A 23,544-nucleotide genomic window follows, 5' to 3' on the forward strand; every position below is an offset into this window, starting at 1 on the left:
TGGAAAAATTATCTTCCATGAAACCGGTCCCTTGTGCCAAAAAGACTGGGGACCGCTGAACTAACCCACAAAAAGAAAAGAAAAAAGAACCAAACATTTAATATTGGCAGGGTTTTGTGTGATGTTCCCTTTTTCATTCCTGATATTGGTTACTTGTACCTCTGTCTTTTTGAAACTGATTTATCCCACCAAACTTATTGATGTCATTGGTCTTTTCAAAAGAACAGCTAGTATTGTAGATGTCCTCTACTGTATGTTTGTTTTCTATTTTATTAACTTCTCCTTTTGTTATGTCCATCTACCTCCTCTGCGTTTAGTTTGCTGGAGTTTTTATTTTCCCCCTAACTTCTTGAGATGGATGCTCAGATCACTGAATTTTTTTCAGTCTTTCTTCTTTCCTAACATGCATTTAAAGCCATAAACTTTCCTCTCAGTATGACTTCTGCTGTACCCCACAAATTTGATATACAATATTTTTATAGTCACTCTGATCAAACTATTTTCTCGGTTTTTTAAAATTGTTATTGTTATTCAATTACAGTTGTCTGCATTTTCTCCCCATCCCTCCACCCCGCCCCAGCCGAATCCACCTCCCTTCCCCACCTCCACCCTCCCCCTTGATTTTGTCCATGTGTCCTTTATAGTAGTTCCTGTAATCCCCTCCCCCCTTGTCTACTCCCCACTCCCCTCTGGCTATTGTTAGATTGTTCTTAACTTCAATGTCTCTGGTTATATTTTGTTTGCTTTTTTCTTTTGTTGATTATGTTCCAGTTAAAGGTGAGATCATAGGGTATTTGTCCCTCACCGCCTGGCTTATTTCACTTAGCATAATGCTCTCCAGTTCCATCCATGCTGTTGCAAAGGGTATTATTTTCTCAGTTTTTATAATTCCCATTGTAATATACCTTCTATGACCCAGAAGTTATCCAGAACACTATTCTGTTTGATTTCAATCCTCTGAAATATACTGAGACTTGTTTTTGCCCCACAAGCTGACAGCCTGGGTGAATGTCAACCAACACTGGTAAACAATGTGTATTCTGTGGTTGTTACGGGCAATGTCTAGACAGGCAAAGCAAGCTTATTAATTCTGTTGTTCAAATCTTCTATATCCTTATTAAATTTCATTCCATCAGTCACAAAGATAGTGTAAAAAAAATCTCCCTCTATATTATGAAAGTATTTCTTTTAAAGCCTGGGTTATAATTACTAATATTTGTTTTGAATGATCTAGATACTCTATTATAGAGAACAGAAAGGTGAATAACCAATACAATACTCTCTACACCAACAAAAATGGTAGCTAATTATTATCCGAAGTGGCTTAATATCACTTCTCAGAAATAACAATCATTTTACAGACATCCTTCAAACTCGAACTGGATCATATCCAATAATTCCAGAGAGCAGATCAAATTGTTAATTCCTCAGAGGTACAATTTACAACTAATTCATGCCACTGGGCTCAGGGGAAAAGTCAGCAATGCCCTGCAATATATTCTATGGACAAATTACTGAGACTTTTCTACAGTCATATAGTACTTACTGGTCCAGACCAAAGTTACCTTGGGCCTCCTCTCCGGCAAGATGGCAGACATCACTCCCACCCCCTTAGTGCCCACTGCACTGTATCCCACTGGGCCTTGATGCTGTCTTAGAATCATCCTCCCACAGTGCTCCAAAGAGCACTTGTTATGATCTGTAACCCACTGCCACCCACCTCTGCTCTGTGGAAGAACCTTTGATGATCTGGATGACTATTTGTGTGGTCCTTCTAGGAATCCCGAAGCTCAGGTATAAAATGGACAGGTACAGATTAGCCTTCTCAGATCAAGTATCATCTGCCAGTTTGGAGCAAGCACCTTCCTAAGCAATCCCAAGGCATCTTTTGTGTTCCCACTGGTCACAGTACATCACAGTGATCTTTTCCTATCAGCCCCTCAAAGACAGGAACCATTTTGATTGATCTTGATATCCTCAGCATCTAGCACTGCTTAGCACAGAGACACATGTTCCTTCTACTCATCCCCTCCAATCTATCTCTACAGAGCACTCCTATTGATCCTTTTAAAATCCAAGTCAAAGGATGTATCATTTCTCTGCCCAAAACTTTGTGATGGCTTTCCATCTCAGAATAAAATGCAAAGTGCCAACATAGTCTATGGGACCCCACATGATCTGGCCCTTTATTCTATGACCATACACACCCCCACTTACTCATACTGTCTTCCGTATACCCCAAGAGCCATTACACTTGCTGTACCTTCCCCCATAATGTCTCTTTCCCCAAATATTTGCCTGACTGGCTCACTCCTTCACCCTCATTCACAGCTCTGCTCAAATGTCACCTCAGAAACACCTTCCCTGACCACACTGTGAAAAACAGCAGTCCCTGACACTCTCTTCCCTTGTTTTATTTTCTTCATAGCCATTACTACAACGTATTGTAACGGTGGTTATTCATTATCTTTCTCCCCCACTAGAATGTCAGCTCCATAAGACGGGGCAGAAATTCATCCTCTAGAAGACAGATCAGGAATTTTTGCTGTGAAGGGTCAAACAGTAACTACTTTATACTCTGCATGTTAGTCCCTGTCCCAACCATTTTACTCAACTCTGCCTTACGGCAAGAAGGCAGTCACAGACAATACATGAACAAATGGGCATTCTGTGTTCCAACACAATTTTCTTTCAACATCAGGCAAAAGGCAAGATGTGGCCCACAGGCTATAGTTCAGCAGCCCTTGTTCTAGAACAAGTGTGGCATACAGTACATTGACCGAATTAATCAACCATGTCTCTGTTCCTATCTCAAAGCTACCTTTAATTAACAACATAAAATGCTAGCACTCCAAGCTCATCAGAAAAGATGATGTTAAACTAGCTAGCTTCTATACATATTTTACAAAAAAATCCATTTGACATTAATTATATTCCTGAATGGCTGTTTGAAGGATATATAATTTTTGCCACTAAAAAGTATATAAATCGTGTCAGTTTGACCCTCTGCAAAAATGTTTTTAAGGTGTACTTAACTTCATGTAAGGACATTACAAAAATCAGCCTCCTAAGAACCACTATTCCAGGTGCTGTACGAATGTCACTGAGCACACCACCCCTATAGTTTTCAATGTAACCAATACGAAGCCCCAAGTGTGAAGTCAGGAAACATTACTAAGGAAAAGAAACTGGTATGTGTTTTTTATGGATGGTGAAAACTGCAGTGTAGAGCTGAGCATGTTTCCTTTCCATTTTGGCCATCAGGAAGTTCAGCCAAGTTCGTGTCAGCCTGTGGCAGACTGGTTATACAACCATTCTCCACGTGCTCTCTTCTCCAGGGTTCATAGCTAGACTACGTTTTTTGAGTCTGAGTACAGCCAGCGGACCCATAAAACCTCCCACAGGACTTTGCTCTTTCACCACCCACCAGGTGACCTGAGCAGGTTCCCCCTTCCTGTTGAAGGCTGAGTCACAAGCTAAAACAAGCCTGACTACTGAATGCCCTGTGGAAGACCACCCCATGACAACCCCCAACACTGACCTTCAATGTGGACGAAAATACATGTTGTGCTGAATCACTGAAATCTTGAATTTCATAAAGTTAGCCCACTACATGTCAACCACTGACCTGAGAGGCTTGAGGCTTGAGCTTCACTGAAAGTATAGATTTTTATTCTTTTATTTCCTGATCCCCATATAATTTTGATTCTCATTGTTTATATTCAGCTTTATTATAATTAGTTATTTCCATTAACTAATTCAAATCTTTTTTTTCAAATCTTTATTTAATGGGAGACAAGAAAAACAAGCTTTCACACTGCTTATGTTCAATAAAATCATAAGCAACTGAAACAGTAACAATTTGAATAAATTATATATTCCATTTAAAACTTCATTTGCAACTTTCACTGATACACAGTGATCTAAGTTATATCAGTGTCCAATGTCCCAAATGAGAAAGAAATAACCAGCCTAAGTAAGTATGAAAATGCAGGGCAATGTATTTCATCTTAATGAAGTCTGACAATCATTAGAAACCAAACAGCCTATGAAATAAACCCACAAACTTCTCAATTACTGTCTAGCAAGAATAAGTAACCATAAATGTATCTTAAAAGAAAAACTCTTGTTTTAAATCCTTTAATACCTAATCCCTATACAGTTTTTTCAAATGATGTCCTCAGGTTTTGTTGTTTCTGTTTTTTTTTTTTTGAAGAGTAGTAGAGAGGGAACTTGACATGTCAGAAATAGAAGTGTTTAATTAGCCTACATAACACAATGGACAAACAGCACAAAAGCTATGAAAATTTTAATTATGGCTCAGGCTCAGGTATGAACTCTATTATCACCAATAAGCCTTATAACCATTCAAAATTACAATGCCAACTTTTAAAAAGGAGTAATGTTTTAATAATCTTCCTCCCTGGGATATCTCAATTCACATTTCAGTAAAGTCTTTGGAAACAATGCTGTTTGCAGTGTACAATTAAAATCTGCAAAGAGGTGGCTAGGGAATTTGAGCATTTCTTTTAGTTCTAAAAGATGTAGAGGGAGACAAAAATGGGAGACAAATACCATAGAAAACTAAAAACTAAGATATGTTTTAAATTCTACAGGGTTGGTTACAGAACAAAATGTTTTTTTCTCTTTCTGTTGAAAATGGACATGTGTCCTATACTGGAAAATTATACTCCCCTCCCCCCCCAATAAATTAAGATCTTACTTTTGAAGAGATGGAAAGTACGTCTGTTCTTCCTCATTCTCAGCTGTGCGACAGCCTGTCTCAGAATGGACAACATAAGCATAATTTGCTCCCTCCCTTCCATGCAAACTTTCTGGTTAATGTCATCCATCAAATTGGACTTTTCTCCCTGCGTTTAGACACTGTTCTTTCCATGCACCACATGGAGCAATTTAAACTCATGAACCTCTCCATAAACATTAATCTAAACTGAGTAATGAATATGGTCCAGCAAAGAGTTATGAAGCCAGTTCAGAGGTGAAACCTGCCTAGGTAATAACCCTAACACAGGATTATGTAAACAAAACAGGCAAAAAACAAAAACAAAAACAAATGTGTCACGTGCACATTTGGGGAGCTAAAAAAAACTGTGGTATCAGTAGGGTAAAATGACTCAAGACCATTTTCTAAATTACATGGTAGTGATAGTGTAAGGCTTATTGTATGTTCATGAATCAATACATACGACATACTCAATGAAAAAGTATTTGTTGAGGATCTACTATATACAAAGAGCATTCCATTTAATTGATAAAATATGAACACGTGAATTCTAGTTCACAATACACCCATACTTTTTTATTGCAATTTCACTGAACTGTTCATGTGCACAAAATGGGGAACAGCACTTAACTGAGAGGAGGCTACGAGCTGAACTAAAATGAACTGCTGCAGCATGGTAATAACATCTGCAGCATGCGATGAACTCAACATTTAAAAATCCAATGCAGCTTTCAAATGCTAGAAAAAAGTACTCAAGACCAACCGAAAAGAAACATAAAGTAAAAACTGAAAGAAAGAAAAATTAAAACACATAAAAAGTTCAAGAATAGATAGACAATAAAAGATATCTTTAGATCAATTTTAAGACCATTGCTCCAAGCAGTCAGGGGGTACCCTAAGAACAGGCCCAAGGGAAAATTTCACAAGTAAAAAGTTGAGAAATGATCCCAGATGCTAGATAGAGCTCACAATCAAGGCCTAGAAGCTCTAATAGACTTGAAAGATGAGAAAATGCCTTGATGTTTAAAACTTAAAAAAAAAAAAAAGTCAGTAAAAGAAAAGACTTCACCTTAAAGAGAAGTGGCACATTCCACGGGAGAAGAAACAGGACCGGGCTGGCTCCAGAGATTAAGACTGAATCTGAGTATAGAAAAAATATTCTACTCCAAGAACATCTATTAAGATAGGAGGACAGGCTCTGATTTAAAAACAACAACGACAACAACCCTGGCCTGAGGTGAGGAGCAGAGAGAGAACAAAGAACAGGACAGCCACAGAGGACAGTCACAGACAGACAGGACCTCCAGAGGACATCAGGACCTAGAAAAAGGCAAGGCCATGCCCGAGGACCCAACTCTCAGAAGGACCAACCAGTTCTAAGGAAAGCACGCCCTGAGAAAGAAAGGAAATAAGCATCTTTAAAAATAATTTTTTACCAAGAAAATAGTCAATGTCCAAAAAAAATGCACCATGCACCAACCAGATCTCTCTCTCTAGTGCACAGGTGGCAAACACAAGGCCCGAGGGCCGAATCCGCCCTCCACCTTGTTTTATCCAGCAGCAGTGCCAAGCTCTCACTTAACTGTTAAGGAGCAGTTACATTTGTAGAATCCTAAAATTATATTCAGCCCCTTGAAGGCAACCGCAATGCTGATGTGGCCCCCGGTGAACATGAGTTTGACACCTCTGCTCTGGTGAATGCTTTTTCTCCTCTTCAAAATCAAGTTTTAGAAAGAAGTGCCTTCCCTGGCTGGCTACACACACACACACTCACACCCTGCAGCACCATTTACTCTTTAATCCACAGCAACAAGGTTTCCACGAGACTCTTCTTGCCAAAACCAGTTATTACATTCTAGGGCTAAATCCAGTGGAAACTTTGAAACCACTATCCAACTGGATCTCTCTCCAGCACCTGCTCCCTCTGGATTCTTTTAACGTGCTCAAATCCCTCCCATTTAAAAACAGAAAGAAAGAAAAAAGGATTCCCCTTTTCTGAACCTCCTACAGTACCACAACCCCATTTCTTGAGTTGTACACACGCACTGGCTCGACTTTCTTGCTCCCACTCACTATTATACCGTCTTACAAACTGGTCATCTAGCTCTTGTCCCCATCACTGTGTTGCCATTGCCGTCACCTATATTACTAATGACCCTCTGACTCTTAAGATCCATCCGTACTGAGGTTCTCCTGGACCTTAGCCTTTAAGACTTCGTTCACACCTCCCCACCCCCACCCTTCTCAGTCTCAGCATGGGAGCCTATCATCTTGCCTACCTTTCAAACACAGCAGTTCCTCAGATCTCATTCTACATCACTCCTTTTTCCAGGCTTTACATGCTTCTTAAATAATCTCATCTATCCCAACAACCTCCATAACAAACACGCAAAGGCAGCGGTTCTAGAAGTCTCTCTGTCCACTGCACAACGAATGGCTATTGAGTAACAGAATCATAGATAAGTTCACATAAACTTAAGTATTTATGTCCTAATAATTTTAGTGCCCATTTGGGGGGAAAAAAACGAAAAAGCACACTTCAACTGAGAGAAAGGTGTTTTTATTTCATTTTTAATATACCGCAAGTATTTACCGCTGGTATAGGTACACGTGTTGAGCACCTCATAATTTCTAAGACTGGATATCACCTCCTTCACTTCCTGTTGCACGCTGATTCCCACACATGGAACAGCAACCATCTGTGGGAATCAGTGTGAAACAGGAATGGAGTGCAACCCATTGGAGAAACTGCTAACTACCCTGAACTATTAGTTCCCACAGGGTTGGACAGATGTTACACAAATGCTGGGTATCCTTCAACAATTTAGTATACTGTGGTCTTCCTGTGAGTTCACTGCAGCGCCTCAGCAAAGAGTTTAGAATTCTCTCTTTAGAATTCACTGAGGTGGGAAGAGTTCTCAAGTGTGTCCCCAGTCCAGACATCTCCTGATATCCAGATCCCTAATGTAGCCAACTGAATACCATGTCCTACAAACACCTTAAACTTAGAAAGGCCAAATGTAACCAGTCATCTTTCCCCCCCAAATGGCTGCTGCTCCTGCTCCTAAGGACAGCACCATCACCTATTCAACCATCTAGCCAGAACTCAGTACCGTCCTGAACTAGGCCCTCCTTCTAACTCCCTCATATTGCACACACACTCACAACCAAAACCAAGTCCTAGCAGTTCTACCTCGTCCAGTATCCCTCCTTCCAGTCGTGCCCCTTCTATCCATTATCCAAGGCAAATTTGATCATGTTCTTCTTTAGTGCAGAATTCTTCAACTGTTTCCTATTGTTCATTGAGGGGTCCTTATAATAAGAATCACGAGTCTCTAAATGGCATGGCTCTTAGTTACTTCTCCTGTCTCATTTCCTGCCACTTCCCCGGCCTTGCACTCTATGGCACCACCAAACTAAACTCTGTTTTCAGTTGCTCCAATGCACCATGTCCCCTCAACAAGCCTTTGTACACTGTCTCCTCTACACAGACTTTGATCAATTCCTTCTCATACTGCTCTGGGAAGTTTTTATCTCTCTGAATAGTCCCTAAGCTTGGGTTTTCAGTCATCCTTTGAGCTCCTGTGACTAGCCCCTTTACACTGCTTTGTAGTCAATTGTTCAATCTGTCTGAGAACAGAGCTGAACAGTAAGCTCATCTGGGGCTCACAGAGGAATCACCTTGTTTATCCCTGTATCCCCAAAATATATGATAAACTCTGATTCTCCTGCATGAACAAAGCAGGTGATTGAATGGATTAAGTCATTCAGGTGATGCTCCCACACCCCTCACTGTTTACTATCACAGCACTCACTGCACTGCACAGATATTGTGTCTGAGTAGACTATGACGTCTTAGATTAGGCTCTCATCTCTTATTTTTGCAACCCCAGTACTAAAATAGTGCCTGGTACTTAACAGGAATTCACTAAATACCTTCTGAATAAAAAAGGTTATCGAAACAATGCTGGAAGGCTATATCCACAGTATTAAGGGTGGCTACTTCTGAAGAAAGACACAAGACGGCAATAAGAAAAGGGAACTGAGACTTTTTACTCCATGAATCGTGACAGTGATATTAAACTTATTTTACAATATATATTATTTAGGTATTACTAGTATGCAATATTCCTATATTACCAGTGAAAAATTAAGTCATGAGGGGGAAAAAACAGTCCTGAAGAAAAATGTATGGACGGAAGCAGCATCTGGTTCTAAATGCCCAAAAGCAGGTCCCAATAAAACCTAATCTTAAAGAGAAATAGAAGGTATGAAGAAAAAAAGACTGAAAGAGAAGCTGAGAATTTAAGTAAAGGTCCATACTGCATATAGAGTCACTCCCAAGAAAATATAAGGAATGGTAACAGTTTTTGAGGGGGGAAACACTCTGAATATTCTTCAAAGACAGTTCTCGGAACTCTAAAAGAAGACCACTAGTAGTGGCCCACTAGTACAGAAAATTCATTCCAAACTTATAATGGCAATGGTTTTAATGGAAGCATTCCAATAACCAAATGGATACTTACTTGCTACATGCAGGTTCCCATGGTAAGTGGAAAGTATGTCTGCAAAGACACACTGAGAATACAGAGAGGAGGCTACAATGTTGGCATGGCCACACTAGCAAAGTGGGTTCCACCTTTATTTTCGGGATTTTTAAAAATAGGGTAGCACATCATTGACTACTAGGTCATAATTTTAAAGCAAACAGATAAAACAATGCTATAGAGCAACTCCACGTCAGCAACTGGAAGTGCAAGGATAATTTTTGTATGTAAATAGTTCTGGAACAAGCTTCTTCTCATTATCTAACAGTGAATACAGGCCACAGTAAATATATAAAGTCAATCAAACTTTCCATCCTAATGAGCTTTTAACATCTGAAACCACAACTTTTGTGAGTATAAATTAAGAGCTTTAAACATGAAAAAGAAAATCTACACAGACACTATTGGGAAGGAGACCAGACACAATAAGAACTGCCTATGGGAAAGGTCAAACGCAGCTTTCTTTTGTTTAACCTCTCAAGTAGATAGAAGAACTAGCTTTGAAGAATCACTGCGTTGTTTCACAGCTAGAAAAGGAAAGTTGAGTAAAGCATAAACAAAAGGAGCAACCAACTTTCAATAGAATTTGCCCTAGAGGTAACAAGGAAAACAAATAGGTTATAACACTTTGCACTTAAGTTTCGATAGAAAAACACATTTTAAATTTTAGACAAACATAATTTTTAAAATGCAAAATATTTAAAATGGCTAGCCCCTTCCTCTTAAAAATGAGATTCCAAATCTTACATTAAAATGTCATACTCTGTTATGCATTTGATTGGGATAGCTTCAAAGCAAAAACCGGTCTTCTTAATTTTCAATTTCTAAAAACAAAAATTATTGCTGGCAGTAAGTGCGATTTTTAAATTAATCTCCAAGTGAGAAAGAATTCCTTCGCCGCCCAATGTCATCTAAGAAAATAAGATGCTCCCACTCATCCCTAAACCCATAGCTTAGTTTTTTAATAATTAAGAACTCTCCTCTCCACCAGGTAACTATCCCCTTGCAGTAAGGCTACGCCGAGAAAAAACCGCCATTGCCCGTTAAGTACCAGAGAGGGACAGGAAAAGATTTTCCACTCGCTGAATCTCCGTCGCGGAGGAGGCGTGAGAGCCCGGCGCCCCGACCCCCACCGACGCGCAAAGTCTCCCGGGGACGATCCCTGTAAGCAAGGCAGCTCCCGGGAGCGCCGCCCTCTCCCCAGCACAGCCGTACGGTCCTCGCCGGTGCCCGACCCCTTCCCTGAGCCCAGGGAGCCGAGCCCGGCTACTGAGGCCGGGAGCCTCGCGGGCCCGCAGCCCCGGAGAGGGGGCAGCGGGAGCGGGGGCCTTGGGACGCGGCGGCGCGGACAGGGCGAAGGCGACGATTGAAAGGGCTGGACCCCGGAGAGGAGAGCACGCGAGGCTGGGCCAGCGGCGGGAGTGGACGCGCGGAGCTGGGAGGGATGTGAAGTCCCGGACGCGGGGCAGCTCCGGGCGTCGTGCGTGGGGCGGAGGCCCCGGCGCCACCTGCCACCGGGCACCGCGCACCCAGCAGCGCCAAGGCTGCAGGGCTGCAGGGCTGCAGGGCCGGGGGGCGGCGCGAATGAGGACGGCCGCCAGGCAGAGCGGTGACTGCGGGAAGCCGCGGTCGGCGCGGGGTCCGGCGAGAACGATGCACCCGGGCTGCAGAGTAAGGCGCGGGGATGCGCCGCGGCCCGCAGTGGGCCCTGCCACCCCCTCGAGCGCACGAGGAGCGAGGCGGCAACTTCACTTGGCCGCGGGGCTGAGGTGTCTGGCCCGCGCCCGTCCTCCCGCGGGGCAGCCGCGCGGCCCGGAGTCCAGCAGGAAAGGGGTAGAGACCAAGGAGCCTGGCCGGCCGCAGCCCGTACTCACCGGTCCGCGGTGCGGACGCCGGCGCCGGGGTTGCACTCCGAGCTCCATGTTCCCGCTGCCCCGCGGCCGCCCGGCGCCTTCGCTCCGCACCACACCGCAAGCAGCGGCGCCAGCGACACCGCCTCCGGCCGGGCCACGGCCGCGGCCACGCCCCCCCTCGGCTGGGGGCCCGGCCGGATCAAGAGGGGGGCTCAGCGCCGTTTCCGCCAACCAGGGCCCGCTCACCGGGCCGCTTCACCAGGATTGGCGAGCAACTCGACCAATGGGAAACGGCAGGGGCGCGGAGCGTCGGCGGCGCCGAGGGGCGGGGGATTGCGGAGGAGGTGGCTCTCCGTCCGTCCTCTGCCTGGGCGCGGAATAGGGTTTTGGCTGATGTCCCTTCCAGAGTGGAATGGTGGGGCTACTTTGGGCGGAGTTTATTGTAGAGGCTTTTGTATCGCCTCTGTTTACGGTGCACCCATCCAGTACAGTCCCTTTAAGTTTCCATCCATACTCTAACCTTACCTGGATTTTGAGGGTCTCCTGGAAACCGCTCTATCAACTCGCTTGTTTTCAGGCAACCCTGAGAGGACACCCTGAGAGGATTATAGCCGTGTCCTCCGTCGGTTCTGTGCCTTTCTCAAGTCCCTTAACATTGTGCCTACAAAATCTTCGCATCTCCCTCTACAGCTTCTTCCCTTTTTAGTCACACTGTCTCCAATCTCCCTCCAGCCGGGAGGTGAGAAAATCCACAATGGCTATTACACATCGGATGTCCCTGAAACTACCAACCTAACCCCATGGCGATGGAACTCGGCCAGGTGATAGCTGATGACTCAGACAGAAACAAGAAAAGGAGGGAGGAGGAAAGGAAAGGAAAAGGAAGGAAAGAAGACAGAAAAGCCACATCTGTTCTCCTAGGTCCTGAAGGAAAGGGATTTAAAGGCATCAAATAGAAATGTTATCTTTGTTTTACTTGAATGCTTTTATTCTTTTTGATTTACAAATAAAATCACCACATAAAATTTACAGAAAAAAAGTTCCAATAAAACGTCCAAGAAAAACTAGTTCAGGGTGTCTTGCCTTTACAGACCTATGATAACTATGTGCATCTGTTCCAGAGAGTAACAGGCAACAACTAACAGCTAGAAAAAAACAGTAGCAATTCATAGCAATTGTAGCAAAGGCGGCTTCATCGGAAACGCAGAAGAAAAATCATGCCGTCCTCTTTATGTGTAATCTATTTGCCCATGTTCCTTCCCAAAGGAGGGATTTTAAAAGCTCTATTTTAAGACAACATAGACTTAGTTTCAATATGAAATGTACCAGTAATTAATAAGGTAAACAGGATTTTAGTAAGTTATTACAGTTCTCTGAATTTGAAATATTGATACTAGAATAAATTCCTGCTGAATTGGCATTCAAAGTAAATTACTTTCCTTCATTCTTGTATTCATTTACCCAAGGAAATAGTTTCCATGTCTATGTTTAGGTCATTGATTGAAAAATATGAAGGTATAGGATACCCACAGTGAGTGTTCAGGGTTGCCAATCACATCTCCCTCCCTCCTCCCCACTTGAGTGACCCCACCTGATGTGAACTGGTGCTGCCTTTGGTTCACCCACTATTGGCCCTTAATCCTACTGTCCTGAATTGTTCCATATAGCTCAGTTTTATCTCTAGTTAGATGATAAGTTCCATGAGGGTAAGGTCCTTATTTTATTATTTTTTTTGTGGGTAAATTTTTATTGAGCCTTTTACCTACAAGATGAAGTACAAGGAAAATGAGTTCTCCTTAACCAGTATTTTACACATGCTGTAGTAAAATATTTTAAACTTCAGGGGTTTATAATGGATTACATTTCTTAAAAGTTTGGGGAGAAAGTAGATGAGTTCTAACACAACTCCTTGAATTTTCCAGTTGACTCCACCCTTACAATAGTAACCAACTGTAATTAATTACATAAGTTTCTTCAAGGCCATTGCTCACATCTTTAGATCTGAAGCATTGCTATTTCAATCAATAACCACTAATTCCACTTCAAAAATGAGTTTTGCATTTGGTGGAATCTTGGCATCGGGCTGTCCTTTCTTTCCATAAGCCCATTCTGGTTCAATCTCCAGTCGAGCCTTTTCTCCTTTACTCATGGTCAAGAGTGCTTCATCCCAACCTCTGATAACTTTGCCTATTCCAACCTTAAAACTTAAAGGCTTGGCATTGTTCTTCTTCTTTGAACTTCTTTGAATATTGGTATCAAAACCAGTTCCATCCGGTAGTGCTCCTGTATACCAGCAGTGGACAACATCTCCCTTTGGGGGAGTTAGTTTTGTCCCCCTTTTTAAGAACAGATTTTGTACATTTTGGTGGACCCTCATCCAGAGTTTCTTCAGACTTGGTTTCTTTGGGTTTATCTTCATTAAGTTTCACATTTTTCACCTGCTTGGACACTTTGCTTATATTTTCAGTACCCTTGAAACGCTTACTTTCAAAAAGGTGGTTATAAGCTGTAACCACATGGTCCTTGTTAGCTGTCTTGGCCACATTTTTAATATTTCCTAATAACTTACATTCTGCAAGAAACGAATCTGAACCATGGTCCTGTAGAAACTTGATAATGTCCTTCTTGGGTAGCTGCTCACTACGCAGCTGCTCCACGGTCCAGGCCCACTGTGGAACCACTGCCACCATCTTCCCCCGCTGCCTCTGCTTCACTCAAGGTCCTAATTTTATATTCCTGTTTCCTCTCCCACAGTGCCTGGTACAGTGCAGAACATGTAGTAAATACAACTGTACTTAGTATTATTAGTATTATATTATATAATTCTATCCTTCTATATGCATAATATAAAATTTTTCAAATATAGTACTTCTAAGAACCAGTTCTTCAAATAAAAATTGCTTAGAGTAGTCTTGTTAGGGGTCTAGTACCTCATGCTTAACAGTGCTTGACAAATGTTGCCAAATCAAGGACTGAATTGGCTGTCTGCAACAGTAACTTGACTTAAATGCTTACCAACTAGGGGGTGTTTCAAATCACCAAACAAGATGTGTGTTTCTTATCACAAAAGGAGAAATCTAGAGACAGCCCTGGGACTTCCGCAATATCTCCCTGGTGTCAGTGTACGTCAGGCTCCCTCAAGTCATTGGCTCTACTGTCCTTGACCTGTGACTTTGTCTTCCTCCTCAAAACATGGGCGCTCCGCCTCTGGGCATTGTATCACATTCTGGAAAATGGTAACAGGATGGGTAAAGGGCAAAAGATCAAAGAGGTACGTGCCAACTGAGTCTTCCCCTTCAATGGTCTTTCTGGAAAGCAGCAAACAGCACCTTCTGCTTGCTTTTTATTGGCCAGACCCATGTCACACTGATGATCCCCAAATGTAAGGGAGCCTGAAATACTGAGTATTTTAAGCCAGGACCTTATCTGCAACAATGCCAGGCTTCTGTCTGTAAAGAAGAAGGGAAATGCAGTTTCTGCCATAGTTGCTGAATACATGAAAACATGAATCACTCTCTTAATTCATGAGAAGAATCATTAAAAAAAGCCATTCAAATCTCAATAAGAAAACAAACAACCGAGTTTAAAATGAGCAAAAGATCAGAACTTCACCAAAAGTAGAAATGGCGATATACAGATGGCAAGTAAGAGCATGCTCAATATTGTATGTCAGATCATTGCAAATTAAAACAATAATGAATACCTTCTAGAATAGCCGACGTCCAAAACATACCTTTTAGAATAGCTGAAGTCCAAAAAAATAATACCAAATGCTGGCGAGGATGTGGAGCAAATGCTCATTCAATGCTGGTGGGAATGCAAAACGGTACAGCTACTTTGGGAAACAGTGACAGTTTTTCACAAAGCTAAGCATAGTCTTACCGTATGATCTAGTCATCACACTCCTTGTTATTTACCAAAACGAGGTGAAAACTTATGTCCAAACAAAAACCTGCATCCAAATGTTGATTTATAATCACCAAACACCGGAAGCATCCCTGACTCGTGTGGCTCAGTTGGTTTGCCTCCTGCAAAGTAAAAAGTCTCAGGTTTTATGCCCACAAGGGCACATGCCTGGGTTTCAGGTTTGGTCCCCTGTTGGTGTTCCCCGCTTGGTGGTCCCTGATTGGGGCACATATAAGAGGCAGGTGATGGATGTTTCTCTCACACATTGATGTTTCTCTCCCCCTCTTTCTCCCTCCCTTACCCTCTCTCTAAAAATAAATAAATAAAATACTTTAAAAAAATACACTGGAAGCAACCAAGATGTCCTTTAGTAGGTTAATAGATAAACTGTGGTACATGCAGACAATGGGATTCCCTTCAATGATACAAAGAAATGCGATATCAAGCCATGAAAAGACACGGAAGAACTTGAAATCAGCATCATGCTAAGTGACAGAAGCCAGTCTGAAAAGGCTCCATCGTGTATAATTCTGACTATATGCCATTCTGAAAAAGACAGAAGTTTGGAGATAGTAAAAAAGATCAGGGGTTGCCAGGGGTTAGGGGAAGGGAGGGGTGAGTAGGCAGAGCACAGAAGGGTTTTTAGGGCAGTAAAACTATGCTATAGGATTGTGTAATGGTGGACACATGTCATTATGTAGTTGTCAAAATCCATAAACTGTGAAACACAAAAGTGAACCTTAATGTAAACTGTGGACTTTAGTTAATAAAATGTATCGATATTGGTTTATTAATTGTAACCACAGTAATGGAAGATGCTAAAATCGGAGAAACTGTGAGGGGTAAAGGCATGGTGTGGGGGAGTATATTGTACTCTATGCACTATCTGCTCAATTTTCTGTAAATCTAAAACTATATTACAAAATAAAAACTGCTAATCATTAAAAACCATAGTTAATGTAACAAAGTTAACAAAGAGAAAAAAAAATTGGAGGGGTCGGCTTTATGGGCCTTTAATGCATTCACAGACAAATTCTGTTCCCTTCAACTATTGCTAAATCTTAAAAACTTCTTCATCACATGTATATATGTTTTAGTTTGAGGGGCCTTCTCTAATTGTTATGTTGAAAATTTTCAAATGTAAAGAAAAATGGTAGAAGGAGTACCTATATACCTTCTACCCAGATTCACCAGGCATCCATGCACTGTCGCATTTGCCCCTTCACTCTTCATCAGTCTCCCCACCCCTCATCAGGGAAAGTAGGTACCTCTAACTTTCCAAGACTTCACTATTTATTTTCTTTTTTTCCCTTTCCTGTGAATATTTGTCCAACCTTGTATATAATGCGCTTATCCCCATGAACTGGTATCACGCTGAAGTAGAAAAATTAAATTTGAGAGCAAGGGAGGTGGTGATGTAGCATCATGCTGAAGAGAATTCTGATGACACACGACAATCCGTCATTTGTGCTCCATGAAGTGACGTGCTGGAAGCACACGGTCCTAGACCCACCGTTGGGCTGAACACGTGCTGTCTGATGTTATTATTGTGTAACTGAAAAAGCTGTCAAGCATATTCCTAATAAGATCTTCCCTTTAAATGTGCCGTTTTTATTTCTCTTTACCCTTGCCTGGTCAAAATCTTGGATAAATTCCCAAAATTAAAATGTAGGCAGTTTTAGTGTCATCTTTACTTTGAATTAAATAAATATAATAGTGATGACACAGTGACTTTTTCAACGCACTTTATAAATTAGATACTTGCTCGGTGATTTGCCTAAGTTCTATCATTACTAAGTCATTAGTGGAAAAACAATTGTCATTCTCTTTACTTAATAGTATGTCATCTTACATAAAAATTACAAACTGTTTTGCATTAGGAAGTGAGTTCAGTCTCACTTTGGGGAAGCTAAAGAACAAGAGTGTTTGCTAATTAAATGAAGATTTTTATATATTCTAATAGGTAAGAAATCAAATTATAAGGCATAATAATTGTCATCATTTTTGACATATTTCCTTGTACTAGTTCTTACAATGAAGTGAAATAATTACTACAAATACCAATTCTCAAGAATTAATTTAGCTTCATGCATAAATTTTTATAAACAAGCTTTACCAACTCTAGCTTCTTTTGAAGGATAGTATCTATTTTCATCTTGACACTAAAGTGAAATCACACATCAACATACCCAAATCTCACAACAGTAAAATCTTCCCAGAAAAATAAGAAATTCTACCTGAACTTGGAATCTGAACCCAATTGTTTCATGGGATCAGGGCAGCATATTGTTATTAACCTTATTTTCAAGGGAGGATGATGATGAGACGGTGAGAATGACATGTATTGAGAATTCACTGTTTGCAGTATGGTGACTTACTCTATTGAACATTCACAATATCTATTAGATAAATGCTATTTTGTCCATTTTACAGATAAGGCACAGAGAAATTACATTATACACCCAGGGGTCCCCAGACTCTGAGACATTTTCGTGGGAAAGCTGTATTTCCAATGAAGCTGAGTAGTAGCGAAAGTCACACAGCAGCAAGATGTTGACGCCACAGCCAGTATTTCTCTCGTCTATTCCTACTCCCTGCCCCCACCTTTCCCATTGCCTCTCCCCAAGTTGAAGTCACTGTCATCACCTTCTGTGCTGTGACAATATTTTAAACACATTTCCCTTGGCTTCATTCCCCTTTAACCTGTCTTCACACTATTTTGTGGGTGACTTTTAAAACATACATCTGCTTGCACCTCTCTGCCGCTCACAACCCTTTAGAGGCCCCCATGGTCTACAAGATAAGTCAAATACGGCCCTTCATTATTATCCGGCTCCAGCCAGTTTTCCTAAAGCACCCTGCCCCATTCACATTCTCCCTGTGTGCCTGAGCATTTTCTGTCTGAATACCCTGCCCTCCTTCACCTGGGAGGTTCCCCTTCCTCAACGCTGCCTCTGGAGCCTTCCTGCACAGTTCTTTGCACCCACCTCTGTGCTCTCCTTGCACTCCTTCACCAGCCTTTCCTGCAACAGTTATTTCATCGTCCCCCCTAACACGGGAAATTCCTAGAAGGCAGGGACTGTTGTGTATTCATCTGGAATCCCTGGCTCCTAACACATCCTAGGCACACAGTTAATATTTGGTGAATGGATTTTCAAGATACTATAGGAATAACTAATATCCAAGTAATCCAAAAAGCACTTGAAGACAGAGGGCTCCAAGGCATCAGACTTAGAAATTTCCATGGGGAACATGTGGGAAACAGGTTTCCCTCCCCGGAAAGGCCATGAAGCTGAGGGCAATAGCATCAGGAAGATTGAAGGTGTCCCGGTGGCTGTTACCTGGCAGCCTGTGTATGCTGACTATTCCCACACTGCCCCAGCTCCACAACGTGCTTGTTAGCTCCTAGCTTCACCTTCACACACAGTCCTGACCTTGCTCTTGTGGGAGAGCACTTGGATCTGAAGTTCCCTGGCTGATGAATATATTAAACAAGATAAGCACAGGCCAGAATTAGACCCCAACCACGGTCTGCTTACTCTGGAGCCCCAGAACCGTGGGAGGTGGGCAGGATGGGATGCAGAAAGCACGGGCACTTGAATTAACCAACTCAGGCTTTACACTCCACACCCACTGTTTACTTATGAAAATAACATCTCTGAACTCCAATTTCCTTCATATAAAATGAGCGTAAAAGTACTGTACAATTGCCAGTATTCAGAAAATATTATTCATCCTCCCCCCTCTCTCTCCAGACTATTATTGATATATTAGATCCTTTCCCATCACCACCTGAAGGAACTCTGTTTTAAGTCAGTATTTTACAAACCATGAAGAAGTGTTACCTGCAAATGACTGAACCAAAGCTTATGGAGTGAACTAAATTTCACTTACATATTTAAACAAATGATACGGTACAGGATGGCCCTATGTACAATAATTTTTTTTCATTTTTAAAAAATATCCTCACCTGAGGATATGTTTATTGATGAGAGAGAGAGAGAGAAACATTGATGTGAGAAACATTGATCGGTTGCCTCCTGTTTGCACCCTGACTGGGGAGTGCCCTGACCAGGGATCGAACCCGCAATCCTTTGGTATATGGGATGATGCTCCAACCAACTGAGCCACCCAACTAGGGCGATAAGAATTTTTTTTTAAATGAAAGCCTGGTGTTACTGAGAGTGACTACCCCTTGCTGGTCCCATACAGACCCTCCTCTACTTTGTCCATCCCTGTCTGGGACCAAGGCTACTTTTAAACCCACATGTACCCTGTTCTTACATTATTACAAAAATTAAGTGATTGCTCCAAATTTTGTTATTAAATTACAGTGTCTTCATTTTGTTGCTTGAGTTATTATTGTTCCTAATTGGCTCCCAAGAAAAATGGGCACCACTCTCGCAATGTGTAGTCAGCAAAGTGACCTGCTGCTGTCGCCTAGGATGGCTCTTACCTCTGTGCTGCGGTTAGGCAGAGTTATAGAAGCCACCTGGGATTTGACAGGAGGGAAATGACTCCAGACTGATGCTACCTGAATAACTTGCTGTCGTTATCAGACCTCTGGCTGGATGATCAGGGCCTGCGGATTTTGCTAATTAACCATTCCAAACCCGTTTCTATGTGGATTATTTATGCAATGGCTTTTCCTATAAAATTTTAAAAATCTTATTGGATTTGGGTGTTTTAAAATTTTCATTTTCCTTAGAAAAGTCCCTGAAGATGGGATATTTGACAGATAAGTCGTCTAAGACAAAAAGAAATTAAATGACTTGCCTGGAGTCACAGAGGATTTTTATTTAACAAATCCTACATGATTGCTTGATGTCTTAGTTTTTAGTCAGTGGCATTCTTGGTAGAAAGGGCTGTGCTCCATTCATCTTTGTGAGTCCCACCTCACATCCACTAGCCCTCACTACCTATAAGAGATAATCAAGTGTTCTCAGTTACTACAAAGCTCTGATCATACTCAATAAGCATTTCTAAAAAGAGACATTGGTTGCAAGGTGCTCTGGAAGATGTTGAGCCAATTATAACATTCCTTCCTGCTATCACGGAGAACCCCTACAGCATGGGAGGGGAAATTCAGGCACATTTTCAAATGTAAAGATTGTAAGTCAAGAAAAAAAATGTAGTGGTTTTTAGGAGAGAAGTAAATTATAAATTAAAAGTCACTAGGGTATTGTGAAAAGGGAAAATATATCCATCCAAGTAGAAGGATGGAAGAGGTAACATTTAAGTTAAACCTTGAAGGGTAGATGTCATTTGACAAGCAGAGATAACTGGAGTGGGTTACTCCACTGCGTGAAAGGGCACAGTTGAGGAGAAGCTGGAAGATTAGGATTTAACTATGTAGGGTAAATAATGTCTTGCTAAAACATCCAGATATTATTGCATATCTGTGTGGAGCCACTGAAGGCAGTCTATCCATTCAACAGTGTATGCACCCTTAGGCTGCACCCTGCACGGTGGAGAAGAATTAGTACTGCATGTCTGGTGAAGATACTCTCATCCAGTTGGAGTGGGTTGGAGAAGAGAGAGGAGGCAATGAGATGAATTATAAAGTTCTCACGACAAGTGAAAGTTAACTGAGAAAGTGACAAAGAGAACAGAAAGAAAAGAGCAGTGTGGGACATGTTGCAAGGGTACCATCCACAGGCTGGAAATAAGAGGACAAGGAGATTAAAATGTCAGAGATTATCTCAAGGTTTCAAGCTTCTGCAGAGGAGCAGGAAGATGTCATTCCAGACGGGGAAGACTGAAGAACAGCAGTTTTGAAGGAAACTTCTGGAGTTTTATGGTGAATGCTAAGGAAATATATTGGGTGTTGTATAAATGAAAAGATACAAATGACACAGTCAAATATATATTTGTGCAGAGGTTTACTTATTAGAATCTGCAAATCTGAACTATCCCTCTACAAAACTGAATATAAGGTCAATCCATATCAAACCAATTGACCTATTAGGACACATGTTAATCAGGTGAAACCTTGTTCTCCAGGGTTAACCAAGAGATTTTAGGTAATGCCATTTATTGAATGGATGCAGGATTAAATGACTAGATCAAATTCACATAGAAAATATAGTAATTCCACTGGTCAAAAGTCTGTACCTCTAAAAGTGCTCTTGCTGGTTTTCATTTTATATTTTGTCACCCATTTCAATGAGGGAAAAGTCGAGAGCACTTAACAAAAGTGTTTAAAAAATTAAAAGTCTCAGCCACCAAGGAATTTGCAGTTTAGTAGAGAAAATCAAGAGAAGCAAACAGACTAATACAGTTAGAATACACACTATTCTAGAGGGTTCTATGAGAGCAGAGAGGAGCATCTTAGGTGGAAAATCAGGAAAGAAGCTGAAGATGGCTTCTCAAAGAGATTCAAACTCCTAGAGTAAAGCAAAGAGGCAACTCTAGGCAGAAGTTACACCAAAGGCAAAGGCATGAAGGATGCATGGTGAATTCAGGTGTCACTGTTAATTCTGGGTAGCCCCTGGAACCTGGTGTGTGTATGTGTGTGTTTAGAGAGGAGGAGAGAGATGTGGAAAGTTACACAGAAATGAGACTGAGGAGGTAAGCTGAGGAAGGTCATATATATTTAGTAAATTTATATATACATATATATTAAATTACAAATAGTATTTAAGATGCCTTATGTATTTAACAAAACAATTAAAATTCATGAGGAAATCACAGAACAAACATGTGGATTGGACATTTGTGAAATAATACTGAAATTATGAAGAGAGATTAAAGGTGGATCACCTATTTGGTTCTCAGCTTCCTAGCTGCAAACCCAAGGAGCAAAATATGACTCACAATATCTATGAAATAAAAAGAACTCAGTTACTCAGAAGAAGCAGTAGCACTTGGAACGTAGAAAGTGCTCCTTAAGGTTCACTGGGAAGAAATTTTGTGGGTAGGAGCATTGAGACCTGACAAGTAAAGATTTGGGGAGAACTGTCCTTGAAAGGCATGAAGCCAGAACTTCTGGACAAGATGGAGGTATAGATAGATATGCTTCACTTCCTTGCACAACCCAAAGAAGGACAACAACCAATTTAAAAGCAAAAAACAACCAGAACTGCCAGAAAATCGAACTATATGGAAGTCCAACGAAGGAGTTAAAGAAGAAACATTCATCCAGATTGGTAGGAAGGGCAAGGACTGGCAGCTGTGGGCAGAGGATGTGTGAGAAGGTGGCAGCTGATGGACTGGGCAGTCCCACATTCATGTGCCAATAAACTGGGAGGAATAACTGGGGAGTGAGACAGACCACACAACCCAAGTTTCCAGTGTGGGGAAATAAAGCCTCAAAACCTCTGGCTGTAAAATTCTGTGGGGGTTGCAGTGGAGGGAGAAAATCCCAGTCTCATGGGAGAGTCCATTGAAGAGGCCCACAGGGTCCTAGAAAATACACAAACTCACTTACTTGGTAATTAGCACCAGAAAGTACAATTCACTAGTGGATTATGGGGGGAGTGACTCAACATGAGGCAAGAGCTGAGCAAGTGGTATTGTTCCCTCTCTGACCCCACCGCTATATACAGTGCCACAATGCAGTGACATGGGTTGCCCCCTCCATCCCTAGTGAATACCTAAGGCTCTGCCTCTGACAACATAACAGGTGCACCAAGACAAATATGACCCAAATGAAAGAACAAATCAAAACTCCAGAAAAAGAACTAAGTAAAAAAGAGATGGCCAACCTATCAGATGCAGAGCTCAAAACACTGGTAATCAGGCTCATAGAAATGATTAAGGATGCAAAATAAAGGAAGAAATGAAGTCTATAGAAAGTGCAATAAAGAAAAATACACAGGGAACCAACAATGAAGGCAAGGAAACTGGGACTCAAATCAATGATTTGGAAATGAAGGAAGAAATAAACATTCAACTGGAACAGAATAAAGAAACCAGAATTCAAAACAATGAGGAGAGGTTTAGGAACCTCTGGGACAACTTAAGTGTTCCAATATCCGAATAATAGGTGTGCCAGAAGGAGAAGAGAAAGAGCAAGAAATTGAAAACTTATTTGAAAAAATAATGAAGGAGAACTTCCACAATCTGGCAAAGGAAGTAGATTTCCAGGAAGTCCAGGACTCAGAGAGTCCCAAAGAAGTTGGACCCAAGGAAGCACTCACCAAGGCACATCATAATTACATTAGCCAAGATTAAAGATGAGGCAAGTATCTTAAAAGCAGCAAGAGAAAAGGAGAGAGTTACCTACAAAGGAGCTCCCAAAAGACTATCAGCTGATTTCTCAAAAGAAACCTTGTAGGCAAGAGTGGCTGGAAAGAAGTATTCCAAGTCATGAAAGGCAAGGATCTCCATCCAAGATTACTCTATCCAGCAAAGCTATCATTTAGAATGGAAGGGCAGATAAAGTGCTTCCCAGATAAGGTCAAGTTAAAGGAGTTCATCGTCACCTTAGGAAATGTTAATGGGACTTATCTAAAAAAAAGATAAAAAGTATGAACAGTAAAATGACAACAAA

General features: G+C 41.5%; 1 protein-coding gene and 1 pseudogene across 4 annotated transcripts in view; both read right to left on the reverse strand.

Moving 5' to 3' along the window:
• WASF3 (WASP family member 3) overlaps nucleotides 1–11,311 on the reverse strand; it is a 152,127-nt gene extending 140,816 nt beyond the window's left edge. For 3 of the 4 annotated variants that reach the window (XM_053920792.2, XM_053920791.2, XM_053920788.2), the window contains exon 1: nucleotides 11,166–11,311. The gene's annotated coding sequence lies outside the window, so the exon portion shown is untranslated. The remainder of the gene's footprint in view (nucleotides 1–11,165) is intronic. The other variant, XM_053920789.2, reaches the window with a different exon arrangement.
• A 1,577-nt stretch (nucleotides 11,312–12,888) lies between these two features.
• LOC112296207 (peptidyl-prolyl cis-trans isomerase FKBP3 pseudogene) lies at nucleotides 12,889–13,835 on the reverse strand (annotated as a pseudogene).
• Between the last annotated feature and the right edge of the window lie 9,709 nt (nucleotides 13,836–23,544).

This window comes from Desmodus rotundus, chromosome 3 (assembly GCF_022682495.2).
Source record: "Desmodus rotundus isolate HL8 chromosome 3, HLdesRot8A.1, whole genome shotgun sequence".
In the NCBI taxonomy this organism is placed as follows: Eukaryota; Metazoa; Chordata; class Mammalia; order Chiroptera; family Phyllostomidae; genus Desmodus; species Desmodus rotundus.